At 37.4% G+C, this 27395-nt stretch overlaps 1 protein-coding gene across 1 annotated transcript in view; it reads left to right on the forward strand.

Annotated features, from left to right (window-relative positions):
• The first annotated feature begins 201 nt into the window (after window positions 1-201).
• The window catches only part of MAP4 (microtubule associated protein 4), a 149284-nt gene continuing 122090 nt past the window's right edge, over window positions 202-27395 (forward strand). Inside the window, exon 1 of the mRNA XM_074344985.1 lies at window positions 202-539. The gene's annotated coding sequence lies outside the window, so the exon portion shown is untranslated. The remainder of the gene's footprint in view (window positions 540-27395) is intronic.

The following is a 27395-nucleotide window of genomic DNA, read 5'->3' on the forward strand; positions in this document are numbered from 1 at the left end:
CGCCCCGCCCCACGCCCCTCCCAGGTTACGTCATAGAGCCCACGACCCGGCCGGCGTGGAGACCTGGGCCTGGCTGCGTGTGTCCGGCCACTCGCGTACTGCCCGCTCAAGGTACCCAAGTTCTAAAAGGAAGCGACGACCCACAGAACAGCAGGAGAGGTCAGTCTGCCCTACTGCCGCTCTGGCCTCAGCGGGCAGGAGACAGGCTGGCGTTTGAATACCCAACGCGTACCTCGCCCTCAACGGCCCTCTCCTCAGCGGCTACCACGCCGAGGGCCGAGCGGTGGGGCCGCTGCCCATTGGTCCGCTGTGTCCCTTCGCCCGCCCCGCCACCGCCCTTATTGGCCTGAGCCGCGGCGCCCGCAGGATAGGCGGTGGCGGCGCCCCGCCCCCGCGCCGGCCCTCAAGAGGACGACGAGGAAGCGGCCGCCTCCCTGTGTCCCGCCCCTCGGGCTCGTTTGCTGGCTCGCGGCTCCTCCCTGCTCCTCCCGGCCCTCTCCCGGCTCCCTCCGGCTCCGGCTCCGGCGCGGCGGCGGCGGGTAGGTGCCTGTGGCAGGCTTGGCCAGACCATAGGGGCTACCTCCCCGCTGTACCTCAGGCTGCCTGAGCCTCGCCCCGCGGCCGCACGGGACCCCGCCAGACCCTTTTGAGGCGGGGAAGGGCGGTGGCCGCCAGCCTGTGGGGCGCGGGGGTGGCCGGGCGGGGGGCCTGCGGGTGTGATCTTCGGAATGTTCGAGGCGCGATCCGGGGGCCTGCGAGGCGGGGCGGGCTGATAGGTCCGGCAGCGGGGGTCTGGAGCGGTGGGGCCGAGCAGCATGCCTTGGGCGCAGGATGGGGCTGAGCCGGGCGAGCGAGGGTCGGCTGTAGCCTGGGGCCTGGGTGGGGCTCGGGGGCTTAAGGAAACTCCCAAAGGTCATCCCGGAGGCTTTTGGGGGTCAGTTGAGGTGGGGCTGAGGCGAGCCTTAGAGAAAGTTCCCGGTCAGGGGTTGCGGGAGGAGTTGAGGGTGGTCGGGAGAACCGGGCCCCAGGCGGGGCTCTTCCTGCGAGCGTCGGCCCTGGCGCTGTTTGGGGACTAAGCGTGTGCCTGGCTGTGGGAGTGCGCAGGGGTCGCAGCAAGGGTAGGGATGCGAGGATAGGACAGGGGCCTGGAGGGCCTGTTGGAAACGTTACCCAGAACAGAGATTGTGACTTAGCACATGGACTAGGTTCTCCGCTGGCGTGTTGCCTGAGCTCTGATTTGGTGAAATTACCCGTGGAGGGGAATGTTAGGATTCTGCTTCCAGGAACGTATAAATTAAATGCATTTGCTGCTTTGGGGAGGAGGTAGTGAATACGCTTAGATTTGTGTTTTAGGACCCAGACCCACGGTTAAACGTGCTTCTCAGGAAGGTTAGTGTTACCCAGCTTTCTCCTGGAAACCCCCTTTTCTCCTTTCCCTCCTCGGTCCAGTTGCAGTATTGCTCCCCCGGGCCTCTCGATTCCCTCTCCCTGACTCCATAGCATTGCAGTGTTTCTTGGGGGTGGGTGTGTGTGTGTGTGTGTGTGTGTGTGTCTGTGTGTCTGTGTGTGTGTGTCTGTGTGTGTGTCTGTGTGTGTGTCTGTGTCTGTGTGTGTGTGTGTGTCTGTGTGTGTGTGTCTGTGTGTGTGTGTGTGTGTGTGTGTGTGTGTGTCCCGCCGATTTCCCTGCTGCTCTTTTGGCAACTGCCCCTGCTCTTTCCCAGGGATGGTTGTGGCATTGCATCAGGGGATATTTGTGCTTGTAATTTGCTCACTCAGCCCAGGAAGAGGGAGAATAGTATGCTGCAGAGATGGGGGCGGGGGGTGCCGTCAGCTCGGCTGGGCAGACAGAGAAATGGGTGTGGTGAGGGAATACAGCTGCTCTCGGCCTATAGGGTAACACTGCCCAGTCATCAGCTCAAAGAGATTCAAAGAGCAGCAGCAGCAGCTATTTTTATAAATCAGTTCTGAATCCAAGCTGAGCACATGGATTTAGAGTGAACAGTTGTCATGCTCTAACTATTACAGGCTGGGTGTTTGGTAGACAACATTAGAGTTGCTAAGCAAGACACTCCTTCTGTACAGGGCAGTGGGTACTTAACTTGTAACGTTTTAACTTTGCGCTTCTCAACTCTCTAGCATGGGATATCTCTCTTCAGAGGGTGACTTTTAAATTGATGTCGTTTGACGGTCCCTACCGATGCTTTCCAAAGCCTCAGTTATACACATCCTTTCAGATTTGGCTTAAAAATAATAAAGCTATACCTTTTTGAGCACTTGCCATCTTCCGAGCGTTAGTTGTAGGTATTTATTTACAGATGAGAAAGTTGACAGGAATAAGAGGTCACATAGATCCACAAATCCACACCAAGGTCCCTCTGACTCCTACCCAGTAGTTCAGAAACTGGAAAATTTTGGTTCACACAGAGGTGATTCAAGCACTTGAGAATTTATTCATGCAGAGTAAACTCACTAGAGATTGATAAGCCGCATATCAATTTATTTATGTTAAAAGTATTCAGTGCCATATGCACAATTGGAATTAATTATCCACTGGCTGGGATACCTCCTTTGTTTCTGGGCAGCCAGATCAGTAATAAGAAGGCAGTTGATTTTAAATAAGAAGGCAGTTGAGTATAGAATTGGAACTACAGGCACTGGATGTGCTTAGTGGGTGTTTTAGTCAAGTTATAGAAGCCTAGTGAGTAGCCCTTTCCTCATGGTACAAACACATACTAATGTTTGACGGTGCTGAGGAGATTCTTAACACATTTTCCCACTGTCTCAGTTGTATTTTTAAGTGATCTCTTCATATATTTGTCATCCCAGCATATATTTACTTGAGTTAAAATTCCCAAATTTACAAGTAAGTTTACATTACATATTAAAAAGTAATTTTCCATTGTTTGCTGACAGTGAAGGAAGCACCTGGATTTTCTAGGTGGGTTGGCTTTATTTTTGTTTTTTTGAGGGTATGAAAACTTTTATTAATTAGCTTGCAGGGTAGAGGAGGACAAGGTCAAACTTTTTCTAAATGGCTTGAGAACAGGGAAGGATACTTGCGCTTTATATTTTGGTTGTGGGGTGGGGGTGGGAGTGAGTGTTCCCTTGAGGTGGGCTGTCGGGTAGGCTGTGTGGACTGAATCTCTGAGCTACATCAAGATAGGTGGCTTAGTTTAAGAGAAGTGGTTCTTAGGGACCTCAGTGTCTTTTTGTTTTTTCCGATCTTGTTTCTGAATTTGATGGTCCATCCTTTGACTGTAACTTTTGCTGTTGACATTTCAAATTTTTGCTGTTGTCTTCCTCCTCCTCTTCCTTAAATACTAAACATGGGTAGTTGATATGTCAGTTTTATTTTTCCTTAAAAGGCAAGAAAATCTGAGAGGAACATTTTGACTCAATGGAAGTCATCTTAGTGGTTCATTTGATTTGGTCAGTTGGGAAAATAAACTGAGTAAATATCACTGTTTTCATTTTGTCCTTCTAAATGGCACTTTTACAACCAGGTTACTGTGACCTTTTGCTTGGAGTGAGTGTGTTTAGGACAGTTAGGGTCAAGAAAGGCGATAAAGCAAACTGATATATGTGAGGGGTTTGTTCTCACTATCTCTTAGAGCATACTAACTAGGCTAATCTCTCAGTGCAGACCTTAGGGGAGCAATTTTTGTTTGTCATTAAAATTTTAATCTTGAAAGGCAACTGAGTTTACTTTTGTGATTCTTTATAGGTTAAAAAGTTAAACTTCTCACCATAAAACCAATTTTATTGGTTTGTATTTATCTTTTAAAATTTATTTATAACCTTTCCTCTTTCTGACTTAACAAGGAAAATGCAGTTAAAAATTATTTTGAAATAACTTCAGATTACAGAAGAGTTGTAAAGATAGTACACAATTTCTATATATCCTTCATCCAGCTCCCCTTAAAGTTTACATCTTATATAACTGTGATAGTTATTAAAATTAAGCAATCAACAGTAGTTTAATGTTACTAAATTACAGAGGTTGCTCTGATTTCCCTAGTTTTTCTACACACTTTTTTTTCTGTTACAGGATTCAATCCAGGATACCACATTGCATTTAGATGTTTTGTTTCCTTAGTTTCCTCCCATCTGTGACAGTTTCTTGGTTTCTTCTTTCCTTTGCCACTTGATCTCTTTGAGGAGTAGTGACCATTTGTAGAGTGTTCCTGAATGTAGGTTTATCTGCTGTTTCTCATGATTAGTCTCAGGTTAGGCATTTTAGGGAAGAATACCCTAGAGATATCTCCTATCAGGTTATACCTGATACCAGCAGTAAGCTTATTACTGATGTTAACTTTGTTAACTTGATTTAAAGTGGTGTCTGACTCTTTTTCCTTTTCCTTACTTCATTTGTTTGAGTCACCAAATCAAGCCCATGCTTCAGGGCAAGGGAATTAAGCTCCACCTCCTGAAGGGATGAATATCAGAGAACTGTCAGCATATGTTTAAACCACCCACAGAAATCAGTAAATATTTTGGGGGAGATTCTGCAAGGCTGTACAAAGATGATTTTTCCTTAAAGTTTCATCCACTAATTTTAGCATTGGTCAGTGAAACTTGCCTGCAGCTGCAGTTATTATTGTGTTAGTCTAGTGGTGATTTTCTATTTCCCTCATTCCTTCTACGTTTATTATTTGGAATTCTTCTGTAAGGAAGATTTGTACCTTTCCCCCCAACTTTTTTAATTAAATAATTTATATCAGTATGGATTAATGAATATTTTTCCCTCTTTGGGTTGTAATCCAGTATTCTGTTTTGTTGCTCAGATTCTTCCAGCTTTGACCATTTGGCATCTGTGTTCTTTTGACATGTCCCCTTTTTTTTGGAGCACGTTTATACTTCCTGGTGCTGTAAGATGTTCCAGTCTCATCTTGTATTTTCCCTGCCCCAGCCCCAGAATCAGCCATTTCTCCAAGGAGCCCTGGTTTCTTTTATTGGAGAAAAAATGTTTAGAAGCCAAGATCTGGTTTCTAATTGAACTGGGTATACTCATTGCTTGCTGGGGTGTCACTGCGTCTGGCCCTCGTAGGGAACAGAGCTAGGAAATATATGTGTTTACTGACTCAGGTGTACACAATCTGTGTTTATTTCTTTGTCTATCTTTATGTAAATATAAACATGAATTCATACTGGTCTCTCTGACTCTAATCTGGCACCACAAAATTCATTCTAGCATTCCCTATCCTTGCTTTTTTGTAATTCCTTTCTCTGACGGTGAGAAATTTGGCTCTTGCAATTTATATAGATTTACTTACTTGTTGAACCATAATATGTGTGTAAAGTAGGAAAATGCAGTTTTGTCACATAAGGTAAAGTCCAAAGCATTTTACAGGTAACTAATTTAAGTTATATTTCTGTAATACTGGTATTTTAAATGACTTTTTCAGTTCAAGTGGAGAGGTGGAGTCATTTGCCCCTGGCCAAACAGGAAGTGTGTGAATGTAGCTGGAATTGGTGACCTGTTCTCACTCCCCATGATATGCTTAATCCCAAGCAAAGCAGTCTCTTCATATCAAGTGTCTTGACTAACAAGTCAACCTTTGTCCCTTCTTGGTGGGATTGTTCCTTTTGATTAAAGAAGTTCCTGAGTTTTAGATTTTTTTAAAAAAAACTTTGGCAGTGTTGACAGCAAGAATTCCTTTATTGGACTTCTTACTACTCACAGAATCATAGTCTTGGAAGAGACTTTAGAGATAATCTAGTGCAGTTTTTCACACAATATAAGTGATTCTTTCAGTCCTCTCTTCCAGCACATATTCCCCCAGAAAGGGCCTTCACAGTTGGTGGCTGTCAATTCCAGGTTTGCAAATTTGTCATTTTTGAAAGACTGCCCCAATAGTGGTCTCAAACCTGACTCCTGCAGTTCTAATTTTGCTGTCTACAATTATTCCCTGTAGCTCCAGTCTCCACTTTACAGCTATTCAGTGACAGTTATTTTGCCTCACTTAAGTTTTTTCTTTTCCGGACTAAACAGTTTTTTCTTTTAGTCACCTTTTATGAAATGTTCTTTCTAAATTTTTTACCATGTTAGGTATCATCCTGTGGACAGACTAGTTTGTCAGTTTGTCACATATGGTCTGATCCAGATACTCCTGTAGTAGGCCCTGAAAGCAAAGTGATTAAGGGATTAAAAGTGATCCCTGCCCTCGGGGAGCTTACCACTTTCCAGTAAATTAGGTTCTTTTTCCTTTCAATCTCCTCTTTTCAGTGTTAGTTTATACTTTTCTGGTAGTAAGCTCACCTCTAGGTCTTTTTTTCTCTAGAACTGTTAACCCAAGTCTTGTCCTTGGTTGGTAGATTTTCTAACCCTATATGTTGGACTTTTTTACACTCTTATTTTTCTCTCTGTAACTCCTGATTTCTGTCCATTGTTCCAAAGGATACCTTTTGAATCCTGATTCTATTACCCTTTGCCTTTGTTTCTTTCCTATGTCTATAATTTTTATTTTTTTGTGTGTTTTTTTACTTGAGTAGATTGAGAAAATACTCACCTAGATGCCAAGGTCAGATCCTAGGAGTCTGTAGAGGCAAAACTTCATACTTAGTGTATTTGCTCCTAACTTCTGACTTTATTACTTAAGTATTTCCAAAACAGATCTTGGTTCTGATTTTCTTATGTAGCTTGTGTGTGCACTTGTAATTAAAATGTTTTACATCTTTCCACACTGAAAGGCACAGCTGTTTTTTTCTAATGATAGTTATTGATTATTGATTGAAGTTAGGTTATAAGATTTTTTTTATTATGACAAAGTATAGGTTCTGACATGTAAAGTAGTTACAGTGTCTGTCTACTCTTCCCCTCTTTCCCATGTTGAGACTGCTGTGGAAAAACTTAAAGCTTACAGAGGAGATGATAGTATATTCTAAGTAAGGAAAAATTGAAAAATTTAGGGGAGGTTGGGGATAGGTGGTGAGTGGGAGTGGAGGATAGAGACCCTTAATCAAAAGGTTGCTTCCTGTAGTGACTCCTTTCTTTGAGCTTTATTTTTGTCAAAGTGTCTGAAATTTTCAGTCAGATACTCATTCGGGTTATAACCCATTTTCTCTTTTACGAATAGAAATACACGAGAGGATTCAAGAGGACTCTTAGTCATTTTCTTCTAGGTAGAATGTATTTTTATAGAAATAATTTGTATTGGGAAATAAATGTTCTGGCAGGTTTCTTCAGAGGACAGATTTCTGAGCTTAAGGAGGATTGGGGAGGGGAGAGGGTGGGTGATAAGGCAGACTTAAAGACTTGAAAACTTTCCTTAGTATGAGCTTAAGGGTCACTTTTAGATGGCCCTTCTGACCTCTTCCTACCCTAGTCTGGGTTAAGTACTTCTCTTTGGTGTTTTCACCAATCTTTGGGCGTATGTTATTCTGTAGTTCAAAAAAAAATTAAGATATAATTCACTTTCCATAAAACTCACCATTTAAAAGCATACAAGTCATTGATATATTCACAATGTTGTGCAACCATCACCACTATCTAATTTGAGAGCATTTTCGTCATCCCCAAAAGATATCCCAAACCTATTAACAGTCACTTCCAATTCCCCAGACCTCGCCCACCCTCTGGCAACCACTAATCTATTTTCTGCCTATGGATTTGTCTATTCTGAATATATCATATAAATGGAATATGCTATATGCTTTTTTGTATCTGGCTTTTTTTTTTTTTTTTTTCACTTAGCATTTTGTTTTCAAGGTTCATCCATGTTGTACTATGTATGAGTGCTTCATTCCTTTTTATGGCTGAATACTGCATTGTGTGGATATACCACATTTTGTTTATTCTTTCCTCAGTGGTTTGTTTCCATTTTTAGCTACTATGAATATGCTACTATGTTCATTTGTTTTTTTATTTGTATACACGTTTTTGGGTGGACATAAGTTTTTATTTTATTTCTCTTGGGTATAAAGCTAAGAGTGGAGTTACTGGGTCCCATGGTAATTCTCTTTACACTTGTGAGGAACTGCCAGTCTGTTTTCCAAAGTGCTCACACCATTTGTCCCCACTAGCAGTATATGAGGGTTCCAGTTTTCACAGACCTCGCAAACACTTGGTATTATGTTTTTTTGATTCCATTCTAGTGGGTGTGAAGTGATATCTCATTGTGATTGTGATTTCATGGTGACTATTGTGCTTATTGGCCATTTGTATATCTTCTTTGGAGAAATGTGTATTCAAATCCTTTGCCCATTTTTAATTAGATTTTTTTAGTTGTTGAACTGTAAGAGTTCTTTATATAGTCTAGATACAAATCTCTTACCAGATATATGATTTGTGTTTATTTTCTCCATTCTGTGGGTTGTCTTGTGTATTCACTTTCTCAGTAGTATCCTTTGAAGCACAGAAGTTTCTAATTTTGATGAAGTATGCTTTATCCTTTTTTTCCTTGGTTGCTTATGCTTTAGGTGTCACATCTAAGAAACTGTTGCTTACTCCAGGATCACAAAGATTCTACCTGTGTTTCTCTTAAGAGTTTTATAGTTGTAGCTGTCTCATTTAGGTTTTTGATCTATTTTAAGTTAATTTTTATATATGTTATGAAGTAGAGGGTCCACATTGTCTTTATTTTTTTATTTTTTGCACGTGGATATCCAGTTCTTGAAAAGACTTCCTCGTTCATTGAATTGTCTTGACACTCAGGTTAATAATCTGTTGACCTTAGATGTGTTGGTTTACCTCTGGATTCTCAATTCTATTCCATTGACCTACATGTCTATCCTTATAAGCCAGTACCATGCTGTCTTGATTACTGTAGCTTTGTAGTACGTTTTGAAATTGAGATGTGTGAGTCCTTCAACATTGTTTTGGCTATTCTGGATCCCATGTATTTCCTTGTGAATTTCAGATTCAGTTTGTCAGGTTCTGCAGAAAAAGCAGTTGGAATTTTGATAGGGACTGCAATGAATCTCTAAATCAATTTGGAGACTATTGCCATTTTAACAGTATTAAGTCTCCTAATCCATGGACATGGAATGTGTTTCCATTTATTTATTTCTTATTTAATTTCTTTCAGCAATGGTTGGTTGTTTCCAGTGTACAAGTTTTGTAGTTCTTTGGTTTAATTTATTCCCTGAGCATTTTATTTTATTTTATTTTATTGATGCTGTTGTAAATGGAATTTTTTTCTTAATTTTATTTTTGGGTTGTTGATAGTGCATAGAAATTTTTGTGTATTGATCAGGTGTTCTGCAACCTTGCTGAACTTATTTATTAGTGCTAATACTTTTGTGTGTATGTGTAGATTCCTTCAGATCTCCACATTTAAAAAATTATAAATGCCTTTTCATTGGACAGAGATCCTCCTTTTTTTAAAAATTGAAGTATAATCATTTTATAATGTCAATTTCTGGTGTACAGCATGTTTCAGTTATACATATACATACATATATTTGTTTTCATACTCTTTTTCATTATAGGCTACAAGATATTGAATATAGTTCCCTGTGTTATACAGTAGAAAATTGTTGTTTATGTATTTTATATATAGTAGTATCTGCAAATCTCAAACTCCTAATTTATCCCTTCCTACCCTCTTCCCCCTGTAACTTTAAGTTTGTTTTCTGTGTCTGAGTCTTTCTGTTTTGTAAATAAGTTTGTGTTTTGAGTTTTTTTTTTTTTACAATCCACATGTAAGTAATATCATGGTATTTTTCCTTCTCTTTCTGGCTTACTTCACTTAGAATGACGATCTCCAGGTCCATCCATGTTGCAGCAAATGGCATTGTTTTTTCTTTTTTATGGATGAGTATTATTCCATTGTGTATAGATATACATATATATACCACAACTTCTTTATCCAGTCATCTGTTGGGGACATTTAGGTTGTTCCCATGTCTTGGCTGTTATAAATAGTGCTGCTATGAACATTGAGGTGCATGTATCTTTTCGAATTAGATTTCCCTCTGGATATATGCCCAGGAGTAGGATTGCTAGATCATATGGTAAGTCTATTTTTAGTCTTTTGAGGAATCTCCATACTGTTTTCCATAACGGCTGCACCAAACTACATTCCCACCAACAGTGGGACCCTCTCCAGCATTTATCGTTTGTGGACTTTTGAATGATGGCCATTCTGACTGGTGTGAGGTGATACCTCATTGTAGTTTTGAGTTGCATATCTCTGATAATTAGTGATATTGAGCATTTTTTCATGTGCCTATTGGCCATTTGTATGGACTGAGATCCTCTTGAAGTCAGAGACTGTATCTTGTATTTCATTTTTCTTTCCCTACTGCCAAATGTTTGTTTAATTAACCCTGAGGTAAAGGTGCCATTGTAGTGGACTTTAGCACAGTGCCACAGAAAATGGCACAGAAGGGAAGTGGAGTATTGTAAGACTATTTTTACCTTTATAGAATGTTTCCTGAGGTCCAGGAAAGTTAATTCTCATTTCTATCTCTGCTTCTCTATACCATTTGCCCCTAATTAGCCTTATTTTCTGGAACTCAGAATACTTTGGATCATAAACTTCTGTGTATTAGAAAAGTAACTTTAATGTGATTTTATGTATTATTTCTCTAGGGAAATGTGTTCTGTCCACAGTCACAAAGTAATTCTTTTATGAACCTGGGAGTACTTATGATAATGTGATTGGCTGTGTTGTTAATTCTGTGTGCACATTTTTTCCTAGGTGCTCATTTTCTTTTCCTTCTTGTTTACTAAACCATAGAGACAGGAGAGACAAAAGAGCAGGATCTCATCTGTTCTTTTGTTATTGTTTTGTTTGCCTTTCATTACCAGACATGAAGAAATGCTTTTAAAAAATATCTTATTCTTCAGAAAGGGGAAGAATTAGAGAATTCACAGTTCCCTTTAATCAGATAATAATTAAAATGATTTCTTAAAAAATGGACTCTTAACCTAATAGGTTGGCTATTACAAAGGTGATGGTGAATAATATGTGTAAATTCTGGCATCTCTGAAAATTTCTATATTTGTTATAGAAAATTCAGCACCATCAGCAATCAAGGTAACTATGGTAACTTAGATTATTCTGCCAATAAATAATTTTCTCTATTGCTTTTTAAAAATTTAAGAATTTTCTATGTTATTAAAAGCTATTTTAAAGGTAAGCTTTAATGGCCACATAATGTTGCATCATATGGAAAGGTTTTGATTTACTTAGTTTTCCCTTGCCACTATATATAGGCATTTTGGTTTTGGCTATTATTTTTATTCATAGGCCCTGTATATTTCATATTTTTATGAAGATACATTCCTTTTTTATAACAGATTTATTGAAGTATAATAAATATACCACAAAATTCACCCTTTCAGTGGTGTTTAGTATATTTCCAAAGTTGTTCCATCATCACTGCTATCAGATTTTTGAATGTTTCATCACTCCAAAAGAAACTTGGTACCCATTAGCAATCTTTTCCTGCCTTCTTCCCTCTATCCTTTGGCAACCACTAATCTACTTTCTGTTTCTATGGCTTTGTCTTTTTTTGGCTGTTTCACATAAATTAAATGGGATTATTCAGTAGGTGGCTTTTTGTGATTGATGTCTTTCATTTAGCATAATGTTTTCAAGGTTCATTCAAGTTGTAGCATGTGTCAGCACTCCATTCCTTTTTAGGGGTACATAATATTCCGTTGTGTGCATATATTACATTTTGTTTATCCATTCATAAGTTGATGGACGTTCAAGTTGTTTCTGTTTAGCTGTTGTGAATAATACTGATAAGAACGTTCATGTACAAGTTGTGGATATGTGTTTTCATATCTTTTGGTTAAGAGTATATGGGTCATATGGTAATTCAGTTTTTAACTTCTTGAATAACTATCAGACTAAAAGTGTTTACAAAAATGTCACTGTAATGACACCAGTAATATGTGAAGGTTCCAATTTCTTCACATTATGATACATTCGTTAATTTTATTTTTATTTTTTGAGGGAGGGGATAGGTAATTAGGTTTATTTAATTTTTTAATGGGGATTGAACCCAGGACCTCATGCATGCTAGGCATTCATTCTGCCACTGAGCTGTATCCTCCCCCCAGCCATGGTAGATTCTTAAATAATATATTTAACTATTGGGTCAGAAGTGTGTAAATTAAAGGCTTTTGATAGGTGTTGGAAAATTGCAGGTAGATTATACATCTTATCAAAGCCCATCTCATCATACCCTTTCTAGCAGTGAGAATTATTAAGAAGATACATTATCACAAAAATTGTCCATTAAAAAGTTGCTAATTTAATAGATTAAAAATGGGAAAATCTCACTTCAAATCACATCTGGTTTTTCTAAACAGTGACAAAAAAGTATTGCATAGTCATATAGCTAATAATCAAAGGTAAGATTGAATTGCCAAGAATGAGTTTCTCTGATTATAGCCAGTGCCTTGCACTCAGTTACTGTCCATTTTAGCATGATTCTCTTGAGTAGGGTATAATTTAAAGTGAATGTCAGCAGGCTACCCAGGCAACTGTTCTTTAGCAAACTAAAATGAGGGTAACATTAATAATAGGGGCAAAAGAAATGTTTGAAGAATATTCTGAACAATTTTATATGCTTATTATAGCAGAGGCTTGCTGAAATACCTCAGGGGTGAACCAGCCAGTTCATCAGTCAGGAATAGGGATGCCTTTCAATGAGTTGGTCTAAAAGTCTAAAGTATATTTGCCAAAATTAACACATCACAATTACCAGTCCCAGTGCGATTACCAGCCCCAGTGCAATTACCAGCTGTAGTATAGCAGTATTAACATTGGGCCAGGTGTCAAAAGACCAGAGTTCAGGTCCCAGCCCTATCACATAATAGCTATGAAGTCTGGGGGAAATTAGTGAATCTGTTTCTTTATTTACAAATGTTACAGAGTGCTGAAAATACCTACCTCACAGGGTTGTTGTGAGAATTAAGAGATTTGTGAATGGGAAAGGTACCCTTTAAAATGCTAGTAAACTTGCCTAGTGATCCAAATCAAAGTGTAATCTTGGTAGGTGTGAAATTGGTGGTGTTTGGTGCTTTCACTGGAAATTGCATTGCCTCTAAGTTTCATTGTACCTGTTATGTGGTAAATTGGCTATGAAACATGAAGTTCATGGACTCACGAAACCACTTTGAGACATAGAACAATTATCTTCCTTGAGGTCACATACCACATTTGTAGCTGAGTCAGGATTTAAACTTTTTTTTGAGGATTCGAACTTTAATCTCTAGTATTCTTACTATGTTCAGTTTAATACCACGGACATTTATGTATCTTCTTTGTGCGTAGCACTGTGATAGATGCTGCAGGTGATTTTTGAAAGTAAGTTGTGAAGTGAAGAAATGACTGACTACATTAATCGTAGTGTCATGATATAGACTGAATGCTATATAAATTGTGCAGTAATCTGAATCAGTGGCTTCAAATGAATGTCTTAAGTAGTTCAAGGGTGCTTTGTTGAATTGACTTATAACCAAGGATTCTGGTCCTTTTCATTAATTTTTAATTAGAGCTAAATACTCTACTATTCTTTTTTATTGAATTATAGTTGATGTACAATGTTATAAGTTGCAAGTATACAGTATAGTACTCCATTTATAGTTATTATAAAGTATTGGCTATATTCCCTGTGTTGTACAATATATTATTGTAGCTTATTTTATACGTAATGGTTAGTACCTCTTAATCCCCTATACTGCCCTTCCCCCTTTCCCTCTCCCCACTGGTCACCACTAATTTGTTCCCTATACCTGCGAGTCTACTTCTTTTTTTTGTTATATTTACTAGTTTGTTGTATTTTTTAGATTTCACATGTAAGTGATATCATACTATTCTTTAAAACATTTCTTCAGATGCTTCTTTCTTGACCTTGAGATGGTAATGAGGAGATGGTATTATTCAGGCAACCAGAGGCATCAAGATTATAGATTCTTAGGATGAAAAATCTAACAACCCTTAGAGAGGAACATAATACTTCGTATCTTAAGTATTGTGTTCAGTTTTAAGAATCACATTTTCAAACTCATAGATAATCTAGAGCCTATCTAGAAGAAAACAGTCTGGCTAGTGATGAAAGTAGACATCAAATGATTTGAGATACTTTTTAAGGATTTAGAGATGTTTCCTTTGGAGAAGAAATAGATGGGGTTAGGTAACTATTTTCAAATATATCAAGATAACAGCAAGTGGAAGAGGGGTTAGATTTCATATTTTGTTGCTTTGACAGAACAGAAGTGTCAAGTAAAAATTAAGGAGAAAAGTGAATTGGAACTTCTTTAGGAAGACAATTTCCTGTGACTACTACTGTTAAAGCAGAGCCTGGGTGGTGGTACTGAGAAGGTGGTGAGTACCACTCTGTGAGTAAGTGGTTCTTAATATTATTGAGTACAGATTCCTTTGAGAATCTAACAACAAAGACCCTGTACCCAGAAAAACCTTCTATATATGCATATGTATATTTTGCTCTCATCCTTAAAAAGCCGTTTTTCTGGGTATAGAATTGTACGTTTGCCTATATTTTATTTCAGCATATTGAATTTTTGGCTTACACTGTAGCTATTGAGAAGTTAACCTTGGCTTTCATTTCTGTGAAGTATTCTGTGGCATTACTAGTAGTTGATTACCTTAAACTATGTTTATAATTTGAGGGTTCTTGGCTTACCCTGATTATGAGAACCTTAGGTGCCAGTGCAAATGAGGGGCATTCTGTGGCCATCATTTCCCAGGACTTTTTAGTTCTTTTGCCACTAAAAGGAAGGCTTCTGTATCATCCCCTGGGGTTGTGGGAAATTGGGTTTTGGTTTAAATCTGCTTCATCTTGAGAGAGGTAAAATGGAGTGTATCATTATAAGACTTAACCCTGGAAGGCTGATTTCTGTCCTCCTTGCCCTGTGTGGCCCATGAAATGAAGATCTGATGAGGGCTTCTCAGATTTTAGTGTGTGTATAGAGTCTTGTTATAATAGAGATTCTGATTCTGAGGAACCAAATTCACCTATTAAAGAATATCTTAGATAAACAACAAGGTCCTACAGTATAGCACAGGGATCTGTGTGCAATATTTTGTAATAACCTATAATGAAAAAGAATGTGAAAAGGAATGTATATGTATAACTGAAATATTATGCTGTACACCAGAAATTAACATAACATTGTAAACCTACTATAATTCAATTAAAAAAAGATTGTGGCTTCAAAGTTTTGACAGTTATGAATAAAGCTGCTATAAACATTAATGTGCAAGGTTCTTCATGGACGTAAGTTTTCAACTCATTTGGATAACTATCAAAGAGCATGACTGCTTGATTGGATGGTAAGGGTATTTTTTTGTTTTATACGAAGCTGCCCAACTGTCTTCCGAGGTGGCTGTACCATTTAGTAGTCCCATTAGCAATGAATGAAAGTTCTGTTGCTCTAGTCCTTGTCAGCATTTGATGTTATCAGTGTTTTGGATTTTGACCTTTCTAGTAAGTATATGGTGCTGCTCATTGCTGTTTTAATTTGCAGTGCCCTAGTGACATGATGTTGACTATCTTTTTTCACTCTTACTTGCCATTATGTTTCTTCTTCGGTGAGGTGTCTGTTCGGATCTTTTGCCCATTTAAAAATGCATTTGTTCATTTCTTATTGTTGAGTTTTGAGAGTTCTTTGTGTATTTGAATACCAGTCCTTTATCAGTTATGTGTTTTGCAAATATTTTCTCCCAGTTGGTGGCTTGTCTTTTAATTCTCTTAACAGTACATTTTGCAAATCAGAAGTTTTAATTTTAATAAAGTCTAAATTACAATTTTTCTTTCGTGTATCATGTAGAGAAGTCAGCACCAAACTCAAGGTCACCTTCCTTTTCTTCAATGTTATGTTTTAGGACTTTTATAGTTTTGTATTTTACATTTAGTTCTGTGGTCCATTTTTCTTATCCGTTACTCTTTTAATCTTCCTTAGTTTTGATAGGTTCTCTAGGACTTTATTCTGTAGCAGTTTTTGTCAGCATAAGTTGCCTTGTGTTCTATAATGGTCCAAAAGAAATGTATCAGTAATGTATGAGTGAGTGAGTTTGTACTAGTTGGGATGTGGTCCAGGTACCTTTTGGTGATGGGACTATGTATTGTTTGCTGCTGCAGCAAACTGACAATTCTTGGAGCTATGTATTGGGAATTTAAAGCCCAGAGGTCTGAAAGAGATGTTCAAGTAGTTTAATTATAAAATAACTAAGACTTCATATGTCCATAGACTTAGTGGACCATAAAGAGTCAAAGTAAGCATTGTTTATCATTATTCTAATGTTAATATCCTAGGTTTTTTTTTTTTTTTTTTTTTACCATCAACTTAGTTTATATAGTTTTGGCTGTTAACTCTGTACTTCCACTTGAATTATTCAGTCATGAAGTCTGTAAACTGGCTGTTAACTCCACTTTCAGTTTCATTATTCATGAAGGCTGCTTATACTGCACCTAGATTTTCAGATCAGACATCCATGCAGGGGAACTTATGTCAGAAAAGACAGTTGTTTTACTGATTTTAAATGAAATGTCAGCACAAGTTCCTGTATGATTTTTTCCCTTTAATTAATGAATTGCTTGGGTCTTTCTGGTAAAATAAGACTGTCTTATTATTGAACACAGCCTTGTCAGGTAGAAGGGACTGGGTTCATAGACGGTGGAGATGGTCACCAATTATGACAGTGAGGACCTCCTATTGAAGGTACATGTCAAGATCCAGTTAAAATCAGACATACTGACAAAAAGGCAAGTTGAATAAGATTTTTGACTTAGAAACCATTTGGAAGTAAGTGGGTATACATAGTATTTATGTGTGCTTCTTGGTCCCTAAAGAATCTCTGCTATATGCTAATTTAAAATTTTCATACATGGTACTTTCATACAAGGTACTTTCTAGCTCATTGTAATCTATGAGTGAGTCACTGTTCTTGTGGAAAAAATTCCAAGATACTTTATTTTCTTGAAAACAGCTTTTTTTTTTTTTTTTTTGCATTTGTGTTAAGATGGTTTTGTTTAAAGCCAATGAAAATGAAACTGTTAGGTTTGATAGCATCTTATTTTTGAAGTGCTGATTATATTTTTCAACTAAACTCAATACATGTTTCTTGAGTGTCTGATGGTTCTCGGTTTCAGCCTAGATACCAAGGATATACAGACAAATAAGTCCTGCCTTAAGAAGTCCAAATATTTAATATATTTGCCAGTTTTTTACATAATTTTTAAATTATTTTCTTTAAATTAAGCTTTTAACTTGGAGGTAATAGTACATTCATATGCAATTGTAAGAAAACAAAACAGAGAGATCTCTTGTACCCTTTACCCAGTTTCCTGCTGTGGTAATATTTTGCAAAACAATATAACAACCAGGTATTGACATTGAAACAGTTAACAGTACGTGGTACAGCCACTCTGGAAAACAGTTTGGCAGTTTTCCTGGGAGTGCAATTGCTGGATCATATGGTAGTTGCCTGTTCAGTTTTTAAAGAAATGCTATTTGTATTGATATAATATGGTGGCAGTCCAGGCGCCAGAAGTGATCTTCAGTGATACTGTGGTTTCCCTTTACCCAACTGCAAGGGTGAAAGTCCTGACTCCTCCCTGGAGAGACGGTTTGGATGCCTCATTCCAGCCTGGAGAGGTTGGAAGGCTCCCCACTGGACCTTTGCTGTATAGGTGGTATTGGGTCCACTGTGTTTTCTGTGGTGTTTGACTGGAATAAAATGATTATCTAAAAGTTTTCTGTCTTGCTAAGCTGCCCCTTCCCTGGTCCTTTGGCTACAGTGAGCAGACTTTTGCTTTTCTTGTCTGCACTCTTAGGTGTTTCTGAGTTGCCAGCCTCGTCAGTTCCAAGAGTGAGATGTATAATGCAAAAAGAAAACCCAGGGAACTTGTCACTTTATTGTTCCTCCGTTCCTCAGGTCCCTTGCCCTTCTGCCTTCTCTCCATGTTTCAGAGTCTTCTGCTTGTTTTACATGCATATAATGTCCAGGGTTTTTAGTTGTACCTAGTGGGGTATATAGAGAAAAGTAGATCTTCTCTATTTTCCTAGAAGCAGAAGAGTTTTTACATTGTTTTTTAAATGACATTTATTTTTCTACTCGTGAGAATATATATTTAATGTAGAAAATTTAGAAAATACAAAAGTGTGAAAGAATAACAGCACTTTGACATGTTCTTTTAGCTGTTTTCTGTGAACCTATACATATTTTTCTTGCTAAAATAAGAACTGTTTATACTGTTTAAGAACTTTCCACTTAACTATTATAAGCATATGCCTTGTCAATAAATATTTACGTATAATACCATTTTTTTGTGGTATCAGTTAAGCTGTAATGTGTACATTCAGGAGATGAACGGTATGTGTTACTCCACTGGGTTAAGTGCCTGAAAGAGAGTTTCCGTATAAATAAAGGATGTACTGTTTCACATGAATCTCAGTGTTTAGACATTGCCTTTTTACTAAAGGGAGTCTGAAGTAAACCAGATTTAGCATTTAGTTTCAGAAACTCTGTGTGTTTGGGTAGGTATTTAGATTTTAAAGTTTAAAAATATGCACATCTTTACAAATGCTATTTTGGTTAAAATTCTTGTTCATGTTTTCCATCATATCATAAAAGGGATCATTATACTTTCTAGAAGAAAATCAGAGATAATAATGGCTTTCTTGTTTTTTCTGGGAGGAAATAGGAGATACCAGCAGTGTTTGTTTCAGCGAACCCTAGCATTAGTTTTCTGCTGGAATTTGCAAAACATAAGCCAGAATGACTTAAATCTTTTTCCATAGTGCAGCTTTTTCTAATCGCTGTGCAGTATACTTCCAGATGTTCAGATTTATTGGAAAGTATAAATTTCACAGACTGTGATTTTTAGTATTAGCTATTCAGACTCACGTAGTAGGTCTAATTGAAAATTAGTACTCAATTTCATTTTTTTCTACTTCATACAATCTTTTTTCTTGTATGATGTGAATAGCTGTACTGTGTATCAAATCGAAACTGGTGAGTTTAAAACCACTTTACAACTGAGCACAGATGTAGAAGTATATAATATCTGGAGTAATTTTAGTTTCTATTTCTTGAAAAATGAAGGTGCATATGTCATAATTTGTTTAGGAAGCTATCCTTTCAACTTAACGTGGAGTCAGTAGTTAGACATGAAATTGAAGTGTTATTGATCATATTTTAAAAACTTAGTCATAGTTATTTACTTTTTTCCTTTCTGAAAGTGGTAAGTAATGCTATGAAAAAAAATTTTTAATTTAGAAAAAGGAAAAAAAAAATCAAGTTACCAGTTTTCATGTTCTGTTACAAGCTGCTAACCATTGAGGAGTGCTCAGCAAACTCTGTTTCCTCTTTGCTAGTCCCTGCAGCTTGTGGTTTGGAATGTTCATCACTATCTGCAGTGAACCCGGTGTCCCAGACAGACCAGCTTCTTTGGGATTGCCTGGAGAGTCTTTTAAAATAGTTTTGGCTTTCTGCCTTTTATTCTCATTCATTAGATCTGAGGTAGAGTCTAGAATCTCAATTTTAAAAATAACTTTATTGAGATATGATTCATGTACCTTACCAATTCACCCGTTGAAAGTGTACATTTTGGGGGTTTTTAGTATTTTCACAGAGTTGTGCATCCATCACCACAATCAATTTTGGAATATTTTCGTTAGACCCCCCCAAAACCCTGTCCCCTTAGCTGTTACCCCCTTAATTCCTCTGTCTACACCCCTCTCCCCCAGTCCTCCACCCTAGGCAACCACTAATTTACTTTCTTTTTGGGGGTGGGATGGGGAGTAATTAGGTTTATTTAGCTTATTTGTTTATTCTTGGAGGAGATACTGGGAATTGAACCCAGGACCTCATGCGTGCTAAGCATCTGCTTTCTATCTCTAGATTTGTCTATTCTGGACACTTCATATAAATGAAATCATGTAACATGTGGTCTTTTGTGACTGGCCTTTTTCATTTGGCATGTTTTCACAGTTCATCCGGGTTATAACATGTATCAATGCATTCCTTTTTATGGACATACAATATTGTGTGATTGTACCACATTTTGTGTCTGTTCATAAGTTGATGGACAGTTGGGTTGTTTGTACTTTTTGGCTACAATGAACAATACTATGAACGTTTGAGTACATGTTTTTGTATGGACATTTGTTTTCATTTTTCTTGGATATATGCTTAGTGGTGGAATTGGTTGGTCAGATAGTGACTCTAGGTGTAACCTTTTGGGGAACTGCCATATTGTTTTCCAAAGAGTTCGTACCATTTTTGGGTCCCTTTAGCAGTATATGAGGGTTCATGTTTCTCCACATTCTCATAAACACTTATCTGTCTTTTGATTATATCCATCTTGGTGGGTGTGAAGTGGCAGAATCTGAATTTTAAAGTTTCTCAGAAGATTTTATAAAATAATGGTTCTCAGTGGGGATGGGGGCGGAGATGTGATTTTTGCCCCCTAGGGGACAACTGACAATGGAGACGTTTTTTCATTGTTACCACTGGTAGAGTGCTTTTCGTATTTAGTGGGTAGAGGCCAGGGTTACTGCTAAATGGATCTTAAAATACACAGGGTAACCCCTACTACAAATACTTATTTAAAAATGTTAATAGTACAGGGGTTGAGAAACTCTGGTCTAGAAGAGAATTAGATTAAACAATTGCAAGACTGAATTTTTTAGCCTGGGCATTGGCAGTAGGGTATTATTTTCTATGCTACATGTATAATTTATATCAAATCTTTGAGTTCATTGAAGATACACAGATTAACAGAAAAAGGAACTTTAGGAACCTAAGAGCTACAGTCTAGTTTAGTGTAACATAATATATGCTCACTGAGAGCAGTGGGTCCTAGCCCAGAGTCTGATTTGGTACATATTTGTTGAATGAAAAGATATGTGGTGGTAGTTTTTGGTCATTTCGTAATGAATGTCTAGATTGGTAGACTCCACATGGCTGTGTTACTGTGTTCTCTCTACTCCACCCCAGTCAGTGGTCACACAAAAGAATATGCAATGGGGGTCTGATTTTATAGTTTATTTTAGAGAAATTATTTTAATGAAAATCATTTAAAAAGCCACCAGCCCTATAAATGAAGTTGGAGACTGGCTGTGGTATGGCTCATTGACAGAGGATATGTGAGTGTATTTTGAAATTTTGTACTTGTCAGAGGTGGTGCTGTTTAAATTAGACCAAAAGTGAATCCAAATCTGTTTGTCTTCCCTCCACTCATGTCTCCATTCTTTTCTCCTTCTCTGTGTTTGTCAGTTTTTCCTCTGTGTTGTGTGTGGTGATATGGGGGATTAAAGAAATGTAGAAGTTATCATCCCTTCTTTTAAATGTGTAATAAATACTGTTGAGAAAAATCAGACGTGTAATTTTGTGGATACTGTAACAGCTTTTTTTCTTGTAGGAAAAGTAGTACAGTGATTTATTTAAGTGAATTTTTCAGTTAAACCTATATTTTGAAGTCTTCCCAAATACGAAGTTTTCTAAATTTGCAAAACATTTTCTAGAATGTGACACTTGCTGAGTGTTTTTTAAAAATCTTTATGACTAGACAAACAATACAAAGAAACTAAAGCTGTACAGGAGTATTAAATGAAGACCAAAGCTTTCTGACAAGTGAAAAACAGTTTCTTGTTGTTTAATCTGTATTTTTTGTAACAAGGGAGATGCTGAATATTTTTTCATAAATTTATTAATCATTCGAATTTCTGTGTTTGTATCCTGGGCTCATTTTTCCTGGGCTTGTTGATATTTTTCTTATTTATTTGTGAGAGCTCTGAGTATATTATAAAAATTAGCCCTTTGTGTATTATTTGTATTGCACATATTTTCCCCTTGTTTGTTGTTTGCTTTTTGACTTATGTTATTTTTTAAATGAGATTTTAAAAATATTTGCAAAATCATATTTTTCAATATTGTACTTTGATTTCTAGGCTTTTGAACTTCAATAATAAAGTATTTCCTACACACACACACACACACACACACACACACACACACACACACACACACGAGGGTAGTAAGTTCCTGAGGGCGTTCTTGATAGAAGTTTGCATTTGAGAAATTTAGTACGACTTTAGCAATTACCCTCTTTACATAGTTGAGGAAACTGTGGTGTAGAGATCACCGAAACGTTAACACTTTTAACCGTTATGTAATGCTTCTCGGTGGAACTTGGAAGTGAACTCATGAAGAAGTGAATCTACAGAAGCCCTTATTTTTTAACTTTTTATTTGGAAATATTTTGGACTCATAAGAAGTTGAAAATAGTACAGAGTCATATGTACCCTTCACCCAGCTTCCCCAATAGTGACATCTTAAATAGACGTAGTATAGTATCAAAACCAGGAAATTGGCATTGATGCATTACTGTTAACTACACCGCAGGCCTTATTCAGTTTTCACTGTTTTTTTTTTTTCAACCTGCATCCATTCACGTGTGTGTGTGCCCGTGCATGCATGTGCGTGCACGGTTTTTGTAAACCCCTTCCCCTGACCTGTCTCTGCCCTCTGGCAACCACTAATTTGTTCTCTGTCTTTATAATTTTGTTATTTTGACAGTGACATAAAGTTTGAATCATACAGTATGTAATCTTTTGAGATTAGCTTTTTTTCCACCAAGCATAGTGCCCTGTCTGTGGCCCATTGTTTGTATTAATAATTTGTTCCTTTTTATGGCTAAGTAATATTACATGGTATGGATATCTATTGTTTAGCTTTACACTGTGGAAGGTTATTTGGGTTGATTCATATTTTGTTGTGAATAAAACTGCAATGAACATTTGTGTATAAGTTTTTGAATGAACATGTTTTCTTTTCTTTGGGATAAATACCTGAGTGTGATTGCTGGGTTGTGTGGTAAGTGTACGTTTAATTTTTAAAGAAACTATCAAAATATTTTTTGGATTGGCTGTACCATTTACATTCCCACCAGCAATGTAGGAGAGATACAGTGTTTCTGCATCCTCACTGGCATTTGATAGTCACTGTTTTTTATTTTAGCTATTTTAATAGATGTGCCTTTATTTTTTATAGTTCCTTTAAAAAAAAAAGAACGAACAGCTCATAGTAAAATGACTTCACATACCTTAAATTCATAATTTTTTACTTTCAGTGAAGTTTTATAATTTCTCTACTTGCATTTAAAATTTCAGTGTTTTATTGCATGTGTGCACACTGAGGTTTTTTTCTCTATGGTCTTACATTTAATTATATTAAACTACATTTAAAATTTGTTGTTTCTTAACCACTGTCTTCTTTCCTGAATGACGTCGATAGGGAGGTACAAAGTAACTTGGATTCTTGAGACGGATGAAGCATAAATTAAACCCATTACTGAGTGAATCCAAATGTACTCTGGGATCATATCTCAACTTTCCCCACTTAATATATTACATAAGACTTATGACCCATACTAATTTCTTTTTTACAAGAAGGTAATAATACTGAGCTTGCATTGTTAACTCTATTTATTCACCTCTTGTTCCTGTGGAAGTGCAGTTCCACAGCTAGCTGGCTCCATCTCTTCTAAGAGTGCAGTAGAAATGGGACTTCTGCTGTGTTGTCCACTTATGTCTCTTCTTTCTCTGATTGTCCGGTTTCTTATTTTTAAGTATCCCAGTAGAAATGACTTATTGCTTATGCTTAAGTTGAATCTATTTTAGTGAGTAAAATGTAATCTATGTATATTTGAATTTTGCATGAAAGGAATTCATATATAGGAAGTGATCTTTAAATCCCGAATATACATTTTTTGTTCCAGTGACTTGTTAGTCATCATTTCCTACAGCAAATATGATAGATTGTATTATAGAATCATATCCTTCACGCTTGGTGAATTGTGTAGGTTTTACTCCTTGGCTCCTCACATGGCTATAATTTTGAGTGCTTGCTTTATACTATTTCTGCCTCTATACAGTGAGGCAAAAAAAAAAGCCTTTGATTCTCTTTTCTAATTTTTTTCTTCTAAACTGCTGTGGCTTAGGAAGCTAGATATTAGAATTGAGTTTAATATAAGTTTTGAGGGTTTTTTCTCATGCAGAGGTTTTATGACATACTTTTGGGTGGTCCGAGGCAGGCTTGTACTGGCTGTTTCATATACTGTTCATTCAGTCCTTATAATATTTATGTGTAGACATTTTCCTTATCTGTATAGTTGGGGATGACAGATGTCAGAGAGGATAATGCCCAAGTTTGCACTGCTAATAGAAAGGTAGATTCGGATCTTGGATCTCTGTCAATAAAGTGTGAATTCTTACAGGGCCACGCAGCTTTGCCTGGTAATTCCTTTCAGGCCTTTACTTGGTTCTTAAATATTAGATATTGCTAAGTATATGGTACTACTTGAACTAGGTGTTGTTACGAGGAACAGCATCCAAAGCAGGTGTATGAGATTGTAATCCAAGGAGGTGACTGCTTGGTCCATTACCCTGTGGCGTTTGTGTGCTGGTGTAACGGGAGAGAATCAGCGCATCATGAGCCATTTACAGCTGGGGGAGCAGCTCAAAGGCCTGTTTTAGTTTCAGAGTTATTATTGTCTCCCTTCTTCTTTGTTCTTGTCTTTTTATTTTCTCCTTCATCCTTTTCTTTTTTAACTTTTGTATTTTCTTTTCTCTCTCTGCTCTTAAGAGACTGGAAAACCAAGGATGTGTTGTTCAAGACCCAGCATTTTAAAAAATACCTAATGCTTATGTAGCTGATGATTAGGCTTCACCAGGAGTTTCCTTTTGTTAACAAGTTCAAGAGAGACCATCATGCCAAGTGGAATTTTATTTTGAAAGTGAATGTAGTGAAAATTGGCCCTGAGAAAATAATAAAATGAACAAACATTGAAACGCCACCCTATTTCTAAGGAAACAGGGTTACATGTTGTGTGTTGTCATGTCTGCTTATGGTAAGTTCAGTTTCCTTTTTAAACTGAAGCTTAATTATTCTCTCTTGGACTATTATTTACGTTTCCTCAGTTTTGAAAGTTATTTAATCTTTTAAAATGGTAGCTATCTCCTGATTGCTTTTAAGTTAAGTCAATTGGGCCAGGCCACCTCACCATATGAGTTCCTGCTTTACCCTGCTTGATCTTTGTCACCTTGCTCTGGGCCACCATGGCTCCCTCCCCACCCCAAAACAAGGACTCTGACTTTGCTCCACCTTTTCTAATGGCTTTAGACTGAATTGTTTGGCAGGGGGAAGAGGGTCAGATTTGATGTTTGGGAGGATAATTGTGATGACCAAGTGGAGAGCTGGATGAGAGACTGTCAGCTGTGTTAAGAGGCTGGTGCAGAGTTCAGACAAGGGAGAGGGTTTGAACTAAGGCATAGAGGGGTCGATGAGGAAGATCAAGTACTATACAGTTCATGATGGTAATATGATTAATTATAGAGACTGTCATTTATTGAGCATATACTACGTGCTAGAATTAATAAGCACTCTCCACGGATTTATCTCTCATCTAACTCTTGTAACAACTCCATGATTGCTGGTCATAACATTTTTATATTACAGATGAGGAAACTGAGTCACAGAGCAATTATGTAACTTGCCCAAGTTTATCTAGCCTGACAGAGGAAAAGCCAGAATGGGAAGTCAGAAAGTCTGATTCTAGAATCTATGCTTTTGACCATTTAGGGGTTTATTTTTCTAATCATTAGAGCTGTTCAGCAGTGGAAGAGCTGCCTGTGAAGTAATGTACACCACATGTTGGTCATCAATTGTCTACATTAAAGGTCCACATATACTCTGTGGTTAGCTTAGATTACCCTGAAGGAGCTTCCTAGAAGTGCTGAGATTCTGTGATTAGATATGCAGAGAGTCTTTGCTTTGTGTGGTTCTTCAGATTTTACATTATATACTACCAGTAATTGCATAAACTACAAAATGGCTGGTAGCTCTTCTCTCTACAGATTACTATGTGAATAGCAGGTATGTGTCAATATCAGTGATCTTTCAAAGCCTGTTGGTGACTGGTCACTGCACCTGTTGCTCGTTTCATGTGCAGACAGCAAAGTATGCGGTTGTGTTGCTTCCTTGTCTCAGTGATAAACCCATGTGACATTTTACAAAAATGGATAATTGAAAGAGGGAACTGGTCAGCAAAGAACCAAAAAGTTCACTTCCAGTGTTGTGAGATTCAAATCAAACGTGGATGGAGTTAAAGAAGAAAAGCTCACTGTGGGAATTTTGACTCTGCCACCATCCATAAGACTCTGGATATGCAACTGGAGAAACTCAGTGAAAGGTGAGCCTATCTTAACTGAGGAAAATGATTTGGTGAGAAAGATGAAGCTGTCCCAGAGGAAGTGATGCAGGCAAGAAATTTCATATTAAGTGAATTCTCCAAGGTACTTTGTGACTTGAAATCACAGTGGATAGATGAGATGTGGGAAACTGATCCAGACTTAGGAAATGTGACAACCACCAAAGCATAGGAGAGATACCCATTCCACATCATATGGGCCACATATCAACTACTCTTGATAAGTTTTTTCAAAGAAATTATTATACATTATAATTTTCAGTGTTTCTAATGTTTTACAGCACACTAAGTAAATAATTTTTGTTTTCTTATTCTTATACAATTAAAAATGACAATTTTTAATGTTTTGACAAAAATTTTTAAAGATCACAGACCAATTGTAACTTTTCCCTTTGAGTATTACTATCATTTTCGTGGTTTCAGCCTGCATTGTCACTTTTCTGGTGTCGCACTACTATGCAAAACAAAGACTACCCATACTTAACTGTTGAAAGTTTATAGTTTTTCTCTTCATCTTCTAGTGACTACCTCTAGCCTTTTCCTGAAGTTTTTGTATATGCTTCTAACAACAAAGCATGTTTCTTTTAGCAAAGCTTTGTTTTAAAAAAAAAACTTACTAAAAAAAGAAATAACATACCTATCTTCTGATAATAACAAGAAAGGAAATAGCCTTGAAGCTGGTATTCGGGTAATCTCATAGGAAAGAAGATGTTAGTTTCATGTGTCTGGTGCCCTGCCTGCCTGTCTCTCTTTGGGGAACAGTTTTATTGAGATATTATTCACATACTGTACAATTCACCCATTTAAAGTGTACGAATTTAATTTTTTTTTAGTATATTCAGAGATATGGGTAACTGTTATCACAGTTTTAGAATATTTTCATCACTTCCAAAAGAAACCCCATGTGCCATCACTCCCTAATCTTTTTACTGCCCCCCCCCCCCCCGCTCTCCAAGCCCTTGGGAAACACTAATCTTTTGATCTCTCTAGATTTGCCTATTCTGTACATTTCATATAAATGGAGTGATATATGTGTGCAGTGTTTGTGACTGGCTTCTTTCACTTAGCAAAATGTTTTCAAGGTTCATCTGTCTTGTAGCTTGTTTTAGTACTTTTTTTTTTAATTGAAGTATAGTTGGTTTACAGTGTTGCGTCAATTTTTAAAAATATTTTTTTTATCGAAGCATTCCTTTTAA

Source organism: Camelus bactrianus, chromosome 17 (assembly GCF_048773025.1).
Source record: "Camelus bactrianus isolate YW-2024 breed Bactrian camel chromosome 17, ASM4877302v1, whole genome shotgun sequence".
NCBI lineage: Eukaryota > Metazoa > Chordata > Mammalia > Artiodactyla > Camelidae > Camelus > Camelus bactrianus.